Consider the following 12,718-nt stretch of genomic DNA (forward strand, 5'->3'; position numbering starts at 1 on the left):
ATAAAAATTAAAAGGATTTGGTTGAAAATTAGGGAGTTTCTATAATTAAATAGCTCATCATAAAACATAAATAAATTAATAAGTACAAAAATCAAGAAAAAGATATATGTATTCCAAGATAACAGAGATAGAATTAAGATGATAGGCTTAGCAAATACTTCCACATCCCCACTCATCCAAGATTTTATGAAGTAAGAGGAAATACTCTAAGGAGTTCATATACTCCTTAGAAAATACATGCGTATTTTCTATACCCATACACAAACACACGCATAATGAGAATAAATCTAAAGTGGACAAGAACAAAATTAAAAGTGCCCTGATAGTCCAAATTTGTGAGGAATACCTGAAAGATACAACGTAAATAACATCAGATCCAAAAGAAAGCACAACAGGAGAAAAATTTACTTTAGAATAGATGCAAAAGCAGACTGTTGCAAAGGTAAAAACATCTGAGGTTCTAAGGGATGAAATTAAAATTAAGCAAACAGACAGAAGAGTTTAAACTAAGCATAATTAATACATTCAGAATATTTAAGAGGATAATTCATCTATTAAAAAATTCCCTAGAAGTGTTGGCAATTAAAAGTTGATCATTTTAATTGAAAACAATAGTGTAAGTAGCAGGATGGATATGGTTAAAGAGTAAATTACTGGGTTAGAAATCTACTAAGGGATTCTCTCAGAATTCAGAGCTAAATACAAATGAGAGGGAAAATATGAGAGAGAAGTTAAAAGAAATTAAGGATAAATTCAGAGGCTCTAACATCTCTCAAAAATGAGTTCTAGAAAGAAAAAATAAGCAAGTGAAACAGAGTAAATAGTAATAAAAAGTTTAATAGAAGTAACAATTCCATTGCCAAAAGAAGAAATAAGTTTTCAGTTGAAAAACCTGTGAGAGTTATGCTAAGCAAAGTAAGTCAGAGCAAGACAAATACCATATGATTTCACTCATGGGGAATTTAAAAAACAAAAAAGATGAAGATAGTAGGGAAGAAAAAGAGAGGCAAATCAAGAAACAGACTCTTAACTATATGGAACAAACTGTTGGTTAGCAGAAGGGAGGTGGACAGGGGGATGGGTGAAATAGGTGATGGGGATTTAGGAGTGCACCTTTGATGAGCACTGGGTGTTGTATGTAAGTAATGAATACACTGTGTGTTAACTAACTGGAATTTAAATAAAAACTTGAAAAAAAATAAATTACTACCAAAAGGGTAAAAAAAGAAAAACATGTAAAAACAATCATGAAATTTGAGAACACCAAATGTTGTTGCCTGAATTGTGCCCCCCCACACTGAAAAAAAGTCTATCTTGAAAGCTTACTCCCCAGTACCTCAAAATGTGACTATATTTGGATATAGAGCTTTTAAAGCATTAAGTTATAAAGAGGTCGTTAGGGTGGGTCCTGATCCAATAGGACTGGTGTCCTTGTAGGAAGAGACATCAAGACTACAAGACTGTACAGAGGAAAGTTCATGTGAGCACACAGCAAGAAGGTCACCATCTGCAAGACCTGTCTGTTTTTTGTTGTTGTTTTGTTTTGTTTTGTTTTTTAGCTTTCCAGGGGATTGTAATGATCTTAACAAGTTTGAAAAACACCATTCTAAGGAATGTTCCCTTGTCTCAGTTTAGAATCTATTTGCCCACATCTTCACCTGGCTCTTCTCTTCCTTTCATTCAAGGAAGGCCAAACATCTGATCAAATGTCTTCTGGACAAATGCCATCTCCTCAGAGAGCCTTTCTGACCATCATATATAAACCACCTCCACCTCACCCCTCCACACACACCTTCACTCACTAAACATTTACTTTACCTTTGTTGCCCTTGTAGTACCTTTAACCATCTGACCTAATTTATTACCTTCTCTAATAGACTGTAAACACCAAAGAGAAACAGACTGCTTCTTGCCCATTACTGTATTTTCAGTGACTGGTACACAGTAAAAATTCTAAACCAGCAAAATAATATTAACATGGGACAGAGATAATTTTATAGACACATCAAAAGTACAAAACAAGTGAATGATGAAAACATTTAAATCAGAACAGAAAGAAGATGAGGAAGCAGCATGTCTACCATAGTAAAAGCTCTTGACATAGCATCAGAAGACCTGGGTTCAAAAGAAGACTTGGGTTCATATAATGTCCTCAATGATAAATTGGAGATGATAATACCTTCTAAGTATTTTAATGCCCTCTCCTCCCTTGTTACATTACATTGGTGTAGGGAAAATTTCTGGTGCTTCAAGAACCATGTAATGCTATTCTTAATGAATTTAAAATAAGAAATTTGTATTAGTCTCTTTGGATTGCCATAACAAAATACCAGACTGGGTGGTTTAAACAACAAAAATTTATCTTGGTTCTGGTGCCTGGAAGTGCAATATCAAGGTGATAGCAGGGTTGGTTTCTGGTAGACCTTACTTCCTGGGTTGCAGAAAGCTGCCTTCTCACTGTGTCTTCACATGGCCTTTCCTCTGCACATGCATATTCCAGGTGTCTCTTCCTCTTGTTAAAGGGACACCAGTCCTATTGGATTAGAGGATCACCTTTATGACCTGACTTAATCTTAATTACATCATTAAAGGCCCTATTTACAAATATATTCATATTAAAAGTTAAGGCTTCAACACATGGATGGGGAGACATGACACAATTCAGTCCATAGTTAACGTCTATTAAAAGATAAGTTGAAAGCTTAAAAACTACCTTTAACTATGAAGCTTAAAAAGTGGTCAATAATGTCAGCTTTAGATTGACATTCAACAGATGTCTTTATTTTTTATAACAGCTAATTTAATTATTTTATTTTGTTTTTTCCACAAGAACACTTTTTACTTGAAGCATACTTCAAAATACATGGTTCTCAAAGATATATACAAAACATTCCATCCAAGAAAAATAGAATTCACATTTTCCTCAAGTACACACAGAAGAATCCCCTGGGAAAATCACATAAAAAGTGACATAACAAATATTATAAATTTAAGAAGACTGAAATCATACCAAGTATATTTTCCAACCACAATGGTACAAAACTAAAGATCAACAATGAAACAAAGGTGGAAAATCTACAATGTAAATATTAAATATTTAATATGTATATATTAAACAGCACACTACTCCACAAGCAATGGGCCAAATAAGAAATCAAATGGTAAATCAAAATATGTTGTAAAACCAAAGAAAAAGAAAACACAGTATTCAAAACCTAGTGATGCAGCAAAAGCAGATGTTAGAATGAAATTTATGCTATAAATGTTTGTATTAAGAAAAAAAGTTCAAATAAGCAACATTACATCACAAGGAACTAGAAAAAGAAGAAACTAAGCTGAAATTTAGTAGAGGAAAGAAATAACAAAGAACAATCAGAAATAAATAAAATAGAGACCAAAATAAACAGTAACATAACATTTGAAGTAATTACTAGTTTTTCTAAAAAAAATAGAATTGGCAATTCTTTAACTACATTAAGAAAAAAGAAAAAAAGAGAAGATTTAAAACCCAAAATGAGAAATGGAAGAGAAAACAATACAACAGATAACCATAGAAATATATAGCATGGTAACAGATTACTATAAACCATATATGCTAACAAATCAGATAACTTAGAAAAAAAAAACAAGTAATTCCTAAAAACACACAAGTAACCAAGATTGAATCATGAATTTTGAATCTAAGAAATAGGAAATCTTCTTAGACCAATAACAAGAATGACAGTTGAATTAGGAATCAAAAATCTCCCAGCACAGAAAAGCCTAAGACTACATGGTTTCATTGGTGAATACTACCTAACATTTTAAAAAGTAATTAATGACAGCATTTATCAAAAGCTTACAGATAATAGGATAGAAGGATCACATTTAAAATGATTCTATGAGCCAGTATTACCTTCATACCAAAACAAGATAAAAACAATATAAGAACCAAAAAGACTAGTTTGTCCAATGTAAGTATTGTTACTTTGGCTTTCTTTTCACATCCATTCGCATGATAAATGTTTCTCCACCCCCTCATTTTCAATCTGCATGTGTCTTTAGGTCTAAAATGAGACTCTTGTAGGCAGCATATAGATGGGTCTTTTTTTTTTTTTTTTTTTGACTCCCTAGGTCTTTTAATTGGAGTGTTTAGTCCATTTACATTCAAAGTAATTATTGATAGATATGTGTTTATTGCCATTTTATTTCTTGTTTTGTTATTGTTTCTAGAAATTATCTTTGATCCTTTCTTGTCTTTGTCACTTTTGGTCTCTCCTTTGCACTCAAAGAGTCAACTTTAATAGTTCTTGGAAGGCTGGTTTAGTTGTCACGAACTCCTTTAGTTTTTGTCCGGGAAACTCTTTCTCTCTCCTTTTATTCTGAATGATAGCTTTACTGGATAGAATATTCTTGGCTGCAGATTTTTCTCATTTATCACTTTGAATATAACATGCCACTTCTTTCTGACTTGCCAAGTTTCTGTTGAGAAATCTCTAGCTAGCCTTATGGGTTTTCCCTTGTACATTAAAGACTTCTTTTGTCTTGCTTTTTTAAAAAAATTTTTATCACTATATTTTGCAAACTTAATTACAATATGTCTTGGTGTTAACCTGTTTTTGTTGATTTTGATGGGAGTTCTCTGTGCCTCCTGGATCTAGATGTCTGTTTCCTTCCCCAGATTAGGGAAGTTTTCAGCTATTATTTCTTGAAATACATTTTTGGCCCCATTTTCTCTCTTTTCTTCTTCTGGGACCCCTCTAATATGAATGTTATTATGTTTTATGAAGTCACTGAGTTACCTAAGTCTATTTTGTTGCATAATTCTTTCTCTCTTTTGTTCACTTCCTCATTTTCCATTATTTCATCTTTTAGGTCACTAATTCATTCCTCTGCTTCTTCCACGCTGTTATTCATTGCATCTAGCCTATTTCCAATCTTGTTTATTGTATTCTTCATCTCTGATTAATTCTTTTTTTAACTCTTTTAATTCTGTGGTAAAGGTCTCACTGAGATGGCAGTGGAGTAGGAGGACCCTAGGCACATCCCATCCCACAAACACAACTAGATAACCATCAAATCATTCTAAATACCCCAGAAGTTGACCTGAAGACTGACAGACCAAACAAACTCCACAACTAAAGGGAGAGAAGAGGTCAAATTGAGAAGATGGGAAGTACGGAGATGTGGTATAGGGGAGAAATGGATCATGAGTGCTCTGGAGGGGAGGGAGACTTGGTGCGGAGTAGGGTGAGAGGGAGAGGAGCACACAGGAGAAAACACAAGAAGAATGTTTCCCAAAGCCATTGGCTTGTAAAATGAGAGGAGCTGAATTTTGTGAGTTCTTGAAACCAGCTGGGCTTAAACATGGAATTTTAAAAGTCAGCAAGCTTGGCTGGGATAGAGCCTGGAGAGCATTGCCCTGCTCCTGGAGAGAAGGCAGGCAAGCAACCTGGAGGCAGAATGCATGGAAACTGCCATCTGAACAGTACCCGGGTCACACTGTGGAGATTATTCTTTATTCTAGGAACACATTCCTGACAGGCAGCATTCACAGAAACATCTTTCTGGGAACAAAGGAGCTGGCTGGCACCATTTCCCCCCCCACCCCCACCTCTCAGTATAAACACAGAGCCACTGGCAGGAAGCAGTACAGCACCAACTCCAGCTGCTTTACTTGCTTACACCAAGGACCACGCCCCTGCACTCCAGTGGAAATGCCCTCCTCAGTCACATGTGCCTCAGTCCCAGTGCGGTGGGCCCTTTTCCCAGAAGACCAGCGCAAGCCTCTGCCCACACTACATCTCCTGATCAGAGAGTTCAGGGGCTCAGTTCTGGTGGAGGTGGTATCAGGTCTCATTTCACAAGCAGGCCTGAGTATACCTAGTTAAAGCTCACCACATTCAGGCCAGGGACCAAACACTGTTCATAGCAGGCAAGGAGAGCCTCTGTAGACAACTGGTCCAAAGGACAGAGCTGCCAAACACAATAGCAGAGCACACACAGCATACACTGGAGACATTCCCTGAAGCACCAAGCCCTGAACACTACATGACTTCTTCATAAAGCCATTACTTTCAGGAGCAGGAGACATAACTGGCTTTTCTAACACAGAGAAGGCAGAGACTTAAACAAAATGCCAACTTGGAGGAATTTATCCCAATGAAAGAACAAGATAAGGCCATGGCCAAAGATCTAAGTGAAACAGATATAAGTAACATGCCTGATGGAGAATTTAAAGCAACAATCATCAAAATACTCATTGGGTTCAAGAAAAAGAATAGAAAACAGATGTTTTTAAATGCCAAATATTTTCTTGTTCACTAATTTTGGTTGTGATGAGTAAAGCAATGTGCTAACCACTTTTGGTTGAAGCCTGGTTAGAAAGTTTATGCATGAGACAGAATTTGAAAAACTGAAATGTTTCACAAGCAAAACCAGGTGATAGGAATTAGCAAATGTAAAGCAGACACTAGTACCTTGATGTAGAAAAACACCCAGAAGAAAAGGGAAGATTTTGGAGTTTAGGAAAAGGCAAGTTTAATACCTTTTTTTGATGAATAAGCAAGGACAACACTGCTGAGTTAGTTTCTTTTTAATACCAATTGAGAAATTATGATAGATTCTTATTCATACATATATCATAGTGAGTGACAATCAAAAAGGCCTTATGAAGAAAGAATCATAAATAATTGTGTTCTCAACTACAAAAATGACAAGCCAGGATCTTGTGTGTAGTCACTAAAAATTTTTTGTATATTACTTTCTACTAAATTGGAACTAAATCATATTGATTTATGTTAACCAATAGATGCATGTAATGTTATTAATGCAAGATTGTATTGATTACATAAGTCACATATTGATATCTGCAGACTGAATTTTGCCCACTATAAACAAGAGTATTTGTTTTTATTTTATTTTATTTTATTTGTTTCATTGCTATATCTATAGCACCTAAATTACCAGCTGACATATTTAAGTGCTTAGTAAATATTTGTTCAATGTAATATGTATTTAATTCATGCATGAGTACAACCAGTACTAAGATTTTATCATGTTGTAAAACATCATCTCAAAGGAAATTAGTTGGACATCAAACAGTGGTGGAGTAGTGATTTGGCCCATGTCAATTAAAAAAAAGAGAGAATGGGTGGAGAGAAGAAAAGACAAATGATAAAGTTGAGGGAAAATGCAAAAAAAAAAAATTAGGGGCATTGAACCATGAAATGGAAAATTCCTTGTAAAAATTAAAATGTGTGCAAGGTAAGGTGGATGTAGAGATTGGGAAAACAACGTGATGCTGTGATAGATCTCTCCCCAGGAGGGTTCTTGGGGCTTGCTTTAGTTATTAGTTTCCATCTTAATGAAAATTTTGTAAGATTTTCCTCTGCTCTAAAACAAACAGAAAAATAACAGAATTCACATATAGCATTTTCTTGGAGTGTAACGTCCAGAGGGAAATTAGTAAGAAGTGTCATTGAAGAAGTGAGGGGAAAAGCGATGCTTCTTTTGATAAGACTCAACTAAATAAGCCAGTCAATGCAAACCACAGGCATAACTCAAAGTTATTGTGGGTTCAATTCCAGACCACCACAATAAAGCAAATATTGCAATAAAGTGAGTTGAATGAATTCTTTGGTTTCCCAGTACATATAAAAGTTATACTTACATTATACTGTAGTTTATTAAGTGTGAAATAGCATTATGTCTAAAAGAAAGTATATACCTTAATTAAAAAATACTTCATTGCTAAAAAATGCTAACCATCACCTGAACTTTCAGTGAGTTATAATAATCACTGATCACAGACTATCATAACAAATTTGGTAATTATGAAAACATTTGAAATATTACCAGAATTACCCAAATGTGACACAGAGACACAAAGTGAGCATTTCTAATGCTATTAAAAAAATGGCAGTAACAGACTTGCTTGACAGAGTTGCCCCAAACCTTCAGTTTGTAAAATTAAATTTTAAGTTTAATGTTACAGGTACATGTTGCTATTTTATGTTTTATACCTAAGGCAGTAAGCATGTTTGTCTTATGTTAGTATAATAATTATTATCAATAATCAAAATATGCTACACTGAAGATAAATTGCAGACTTACTGAGTGTCTAGCTGATCCCAGATTTCTCCACGATTCATCTTGGACCATGCATTATGCTCCATAATAATGTCACCCTGCTCAGTTGCCTGTTGGATATGGAATATGGAATATTCCATAATGGGGTAATCATGTCTATTTTGTCCCCACTGAGAAACCTGGTCCTAGAAAAGTGATTGACACAAATTATATGCTTAATAACTATGCAAAAAGGAATTGACTGACCATTTGAGAATTCTGCTTAATGGGCATGCTATAGTGACTTTCAATGGCCAAACCAATAATATCTTTTTAGGAGGGTATTTGTAAGTCACAGATAATCAATTGTGTGGTTAAAAGCATAAAAAAAAAAAGAGAATATTAGAATATGAAACATGGAATCCATGTCTTTACAGAAGGACAAAAGCATGAGTTGCTATCAGGTTATTAGAATTATTAATGCATCATGAGTGTGTCTGCTCTGGATTCACATGCTTATTCTGTCATTTATACATACTATTTACCTTGAGACTGCTTTACACTGTAATAAAATAGTTCTTGCACTCTTGTTGGCAAGCTAAGTATATGTGATACCATTGTAACTGATTATAGAGGAGTGTTCCTGATAGGACATGGTAAAATATTAGAATTGTTTTTATATAAATAACATGATGGGTTTCTGTTGGTGGACTTTAGATATTGAAATTTATTATAATGCCATTAAATATAAGGATTGTGCTTTGGGATTGACCAATGGAAGTGTCATTTTCATCTCAAGATACTCCAGTAACTCACCCACCCCATGGCTTGGAGCAGAGGCTTCCTAAATTTCACAGTATAATAACCAATATAACAGAAAAGGTCTTGAGTAACTTCAGACTATGCTGTTTTTTCAGACTGACTTTTAATTGTCAGTGACTAACACTTATTAAGTTTTTATATACCACATCATATCTTCTTAAATATAATTTCAATATGAGAATAACAGCATGTGTTTTTATTAGTTACTGTGTATAATATTAATAATATGCTTATCTCATTTGATTTGCACAAATACTAGAAGGAATTGCTCTTGGCCCCATATTAGAGACATAGTATTTTTTTTATTATGTTATGTTAATCACCATACATTACATCATTAGTTTTTGATGTAGTGTTCCATGATTCATTGTTTGCATATAACAACCAGTGCTCCATAGTAATAAATTCTTGGAGAACAAAGTCATACCTTTAGTTAGTCATGAACTTGGAATTCAGATGCATCTGACTCCAAAGTCTGGTTCTTAATCAATCTTATATACTATCCATCTGAAAGTTTTTAAAAATAATCTAGGGTTTATAAAAAGAAGAGCTCTGTATTAAATCCCTTTAAAAAGTATTTCCATTTGGGATTTTTCTATCTGGAGGTTTCATAAAGCAGAGATTACTCCTATAATTCAAACCATTTAGATGTGCTGTTTCTTAATGTAATAGATTCAGTTTTACATTTTGCAAAACACTAGCTTTTTAAGAATCTTCTCAAAAAAAGTCCTGAAATCTAGAAATTTGAAAAATATTTTGATAATATACTACTTCCTAAAGATTCACAGTGCATACTAACATATTTTTTTACAATCAAAGATCCTACAGTAAGAATACAATTAATTTTATCTCAGAACTTCTAATTTTACCTGAGTGTTTTTTAAAAACATTTATTAAAACTCTTAGGTAATATTTTCTCAGATACACAATAGCAAATTATTTGAGGATAAAAAGGAAAAGGAAGAAAGGCCCAAAGTAATTTCCCACTTAAGATGTAATTGTATAAAACCACATAGTTTTACCTCCAATTAGATACACTGGACAGAAAAAAAAATAGATGTCTTTTAAAATATTTTTTATTGAAAACATCAAAACATTACAAATAATAAGGAATGAAACACACACACCAAAAAAAAAAAAAAAAAAAAACCACTCAGATTCTACATAAGAGAAATTTCTACTTGCAGGGTCAACTTTAAGTTTCTTTAAAAGAGTACAGCTACCTATTTTCAAATGCCAACGTATGTAACTTTTCTATTAAAGCTTCATGGGATGAATGATTTATAATTACGAAGTAGTCATTTCTTCCCTTTTAAAATCATATTTTCTCCTCCTTATCTAAAATGACATGGATGTGAGGTGGCCACATGAGTTAAATTACCAAAGGCGCTCTATACTATAAGTAGAATAGAGTGTTATTAAATAAATCCATAGGATATTTTCCTCTGCGGTCTTTTGCCAGCTCCATCATCTCTCTCTGTTGCTTCTCCCTTTTTTGCCCTTTCTCAAATCAATTCATTTCTATGCAAATGCTTGCATCTCGCTAAGGAGGATATGTGATAAGAAACCAGACTTTTTCTACAGACAGGCTGCTTATTGAGTAATTCATCCATCATTTACTCAAACAGAAAATCTATGACTACCATCATTTATGCATTCACATGGGTGTTTTCCCACCTGAAGCAAAGACTCCATTTTAATTTTGTTTTACAGCTGGTGGACCTATCTCTACTCTATTACGATCAACAGCCCCACTTTGCACGTATGTTCAAGGGGCAATCTTCCTTCGGAGCCTTGTAAATATTCGTTTGTAACAGAGTGTCATTCATCTTCCATTTTCTCTGATTTACCCAATCCTAGCCATCTTTTTGAAGATGCTGCCTCCTTGGCTGTTGCAGCCCACCTTTATTCTGTTAATTTATATCATATAAGCTAGCACTTAATGGTTCACCTTTTTCTTGTAATACCCCTGAAATAGAGGATAAACACCTTGAACACCAATACTACTTCTAATGTGTATTCTGTTTTCAATACCACAATATTCTAGCCCATAATGGATACCCACTAGAGATTTGCTGAATTGGAATTTGTGGAGTTATTAAGAGGGACAAATTGCTGTGGAAGGAGGGTTACTTTAGTGAGAGGAAAGAGCCAAAGTAAAATAGTAAAGGGCTCCTGCCGGACGCGCGTCGGTTAGTTCCTGTGCACCAGTCCCCGCCGTTTCTCCGCCAGCATGCCGATGTTCGTGGTGAACACCAACGTCCCCCGCGCCTCCGTGCCGGACGGGCTCCTCTCCGAGCTCACTCAGCAGCTGGCGCAGGCCACCGGCAAGCTGGCCCAGTACATCGCGGTGCACGTGGCCCCGGACCAGCTCATGGCCTTCGGCGGCTCAAGTGAGCCGTGCGCGCTCTGCACTCTGCACAGCATCGGCAAGATCGGAGGCGCGCAGAACCGCTCCTACAGCAAGCTGCTGTGCAGCCTGCTGGCCGAGCGCCTGCGCGTCAGCCCGGATAGGATCTACATCAACTACTACGACATGAACGCGGCCCACGTGGGCTGGAACGGCTCCACCTTCGCGTGAGGGCCACGCCTGCCCGACCCGCCTGCACCAGGCCCTGCCACCCGCAATATTGTGCCCACTTCGCAGCCCCCCCCCCCCCGCCCCGCCAGCGACCTCCACCTCCAAGTCGGGATAAATAAACGGTTTGGAGGCTGAAAAAAAAAAAAAGCAAAATAGTAAAGACCTATTAAGTTTATGAAGTTCCATTATCACATAATTGTATGTATTCAAGGAGTGTGAGAATTTCTGGTTTCACATTCTATTATGAGCCTAGGAAATTGCTAAAAAGAGAGGCTCAGATGAATTAGCAAGACATATTGCATTTCAATTACACAATTCTGTGTTTTACAAAAAATAACCTTGATTTAGTTTTGTTTTGTTTTTGTTTTGTTTTATTTTTTGTATCTCAAATATCACTGTAGTGAATTCTGCTTTCCAGTTAATTACTTTTAAAAATGCTCACAACCTCATTCTTTCCAAAGTAGAGTATCAGTTTTATCAGGTGGTTAAATGGTGTATTTAAAAAATCTCTTCTTTGCTGTGTACCCTCAAGCTCCATCTATAGAGATAAATGAATTACTTACCAACACAGTTAAGCAAGCATTATTATTTTTTCCTTCTACACATATTGAGGTAGGCACTGAGCATGAAGTAACCACAGAGATATAGTCCCTTCCTTCTATAGATTATAATTCTGTGGAGAATGTGTACGATAAATAACCAATCAAAGAAAAAAGAGAAGAAAAGCAAAAAGGAATATGGAAAGTGAGGTGCTAAGAGATTAAATAGAGGGAACCTGTTTTTTTTTTTTTTAAGATTTTTTTTTTTTATTTATTTATTTGAGAGAGAGAGAATGAGAGAGAGCGAGTACATGAGAGGGGGGAGGGTCAGAGGGAGAAGCAGACTCCCCGCCGAGCAGGGAGCCCGATGCGGGACTCGATCCAGGGACTCCAGGATCATGACCTGAGCCGAAGGCAGTCGCTCAACCAACTGAGCCACCCAGGCGCCCTAGAGGGAACCTGTTTTGAATTATGTTGTTTTTAGAGAATTACTTTAAGAAGTGACATTTATGCTGACTTAAAAGATGAGAAAGAACCACTATGTGAATGAAAGAACATTCCAGATAGAAAGAAAAAATGTGAAAGAGGAAGTCAGGAAAGGATTTTTAGTATAAGAAGCAAAGGGGAATAACGAACAAGATGAGGGTGGAGAAATTGGCAGGGTCCAAATATTAAGAGGATAATAGGCTAGAATAAGTTCAATGGGAGCCATTAAAGACTCTCAAGC

The 12,718-nt window shown here is 35.7% G+C and overlaps 1 pseudogene; it reads left to right on the forward strand.

Moving 5' to 3' along the window:
• The first annotated feature begins 11,046 nt into the window (after nucleotides 1-11,046).
• LOC118548318 (macrophage migration inhibitory factor pseudogene) lies at nucleotides 11,047-11,605 on the forward strand (annotated as a pseudogene).
• Nucleotides 11,606-12,718: the final 1,113 nt, after the last annotated feature.

This window comes from Halichoerus grypus, chromosome 5 (assembly GCF_964656455.1).
Source record: "Halichoerus grypus chromosome 5, mHalGry1.hap1.1, whole genome shotgun sequence".
Classification (NCBI taxonomy): Eukaryota; Metazoa; Chordata; class Mammalia; order Carnivora; family Phocidae; genus Halichoerus; species Halichoerus grypus.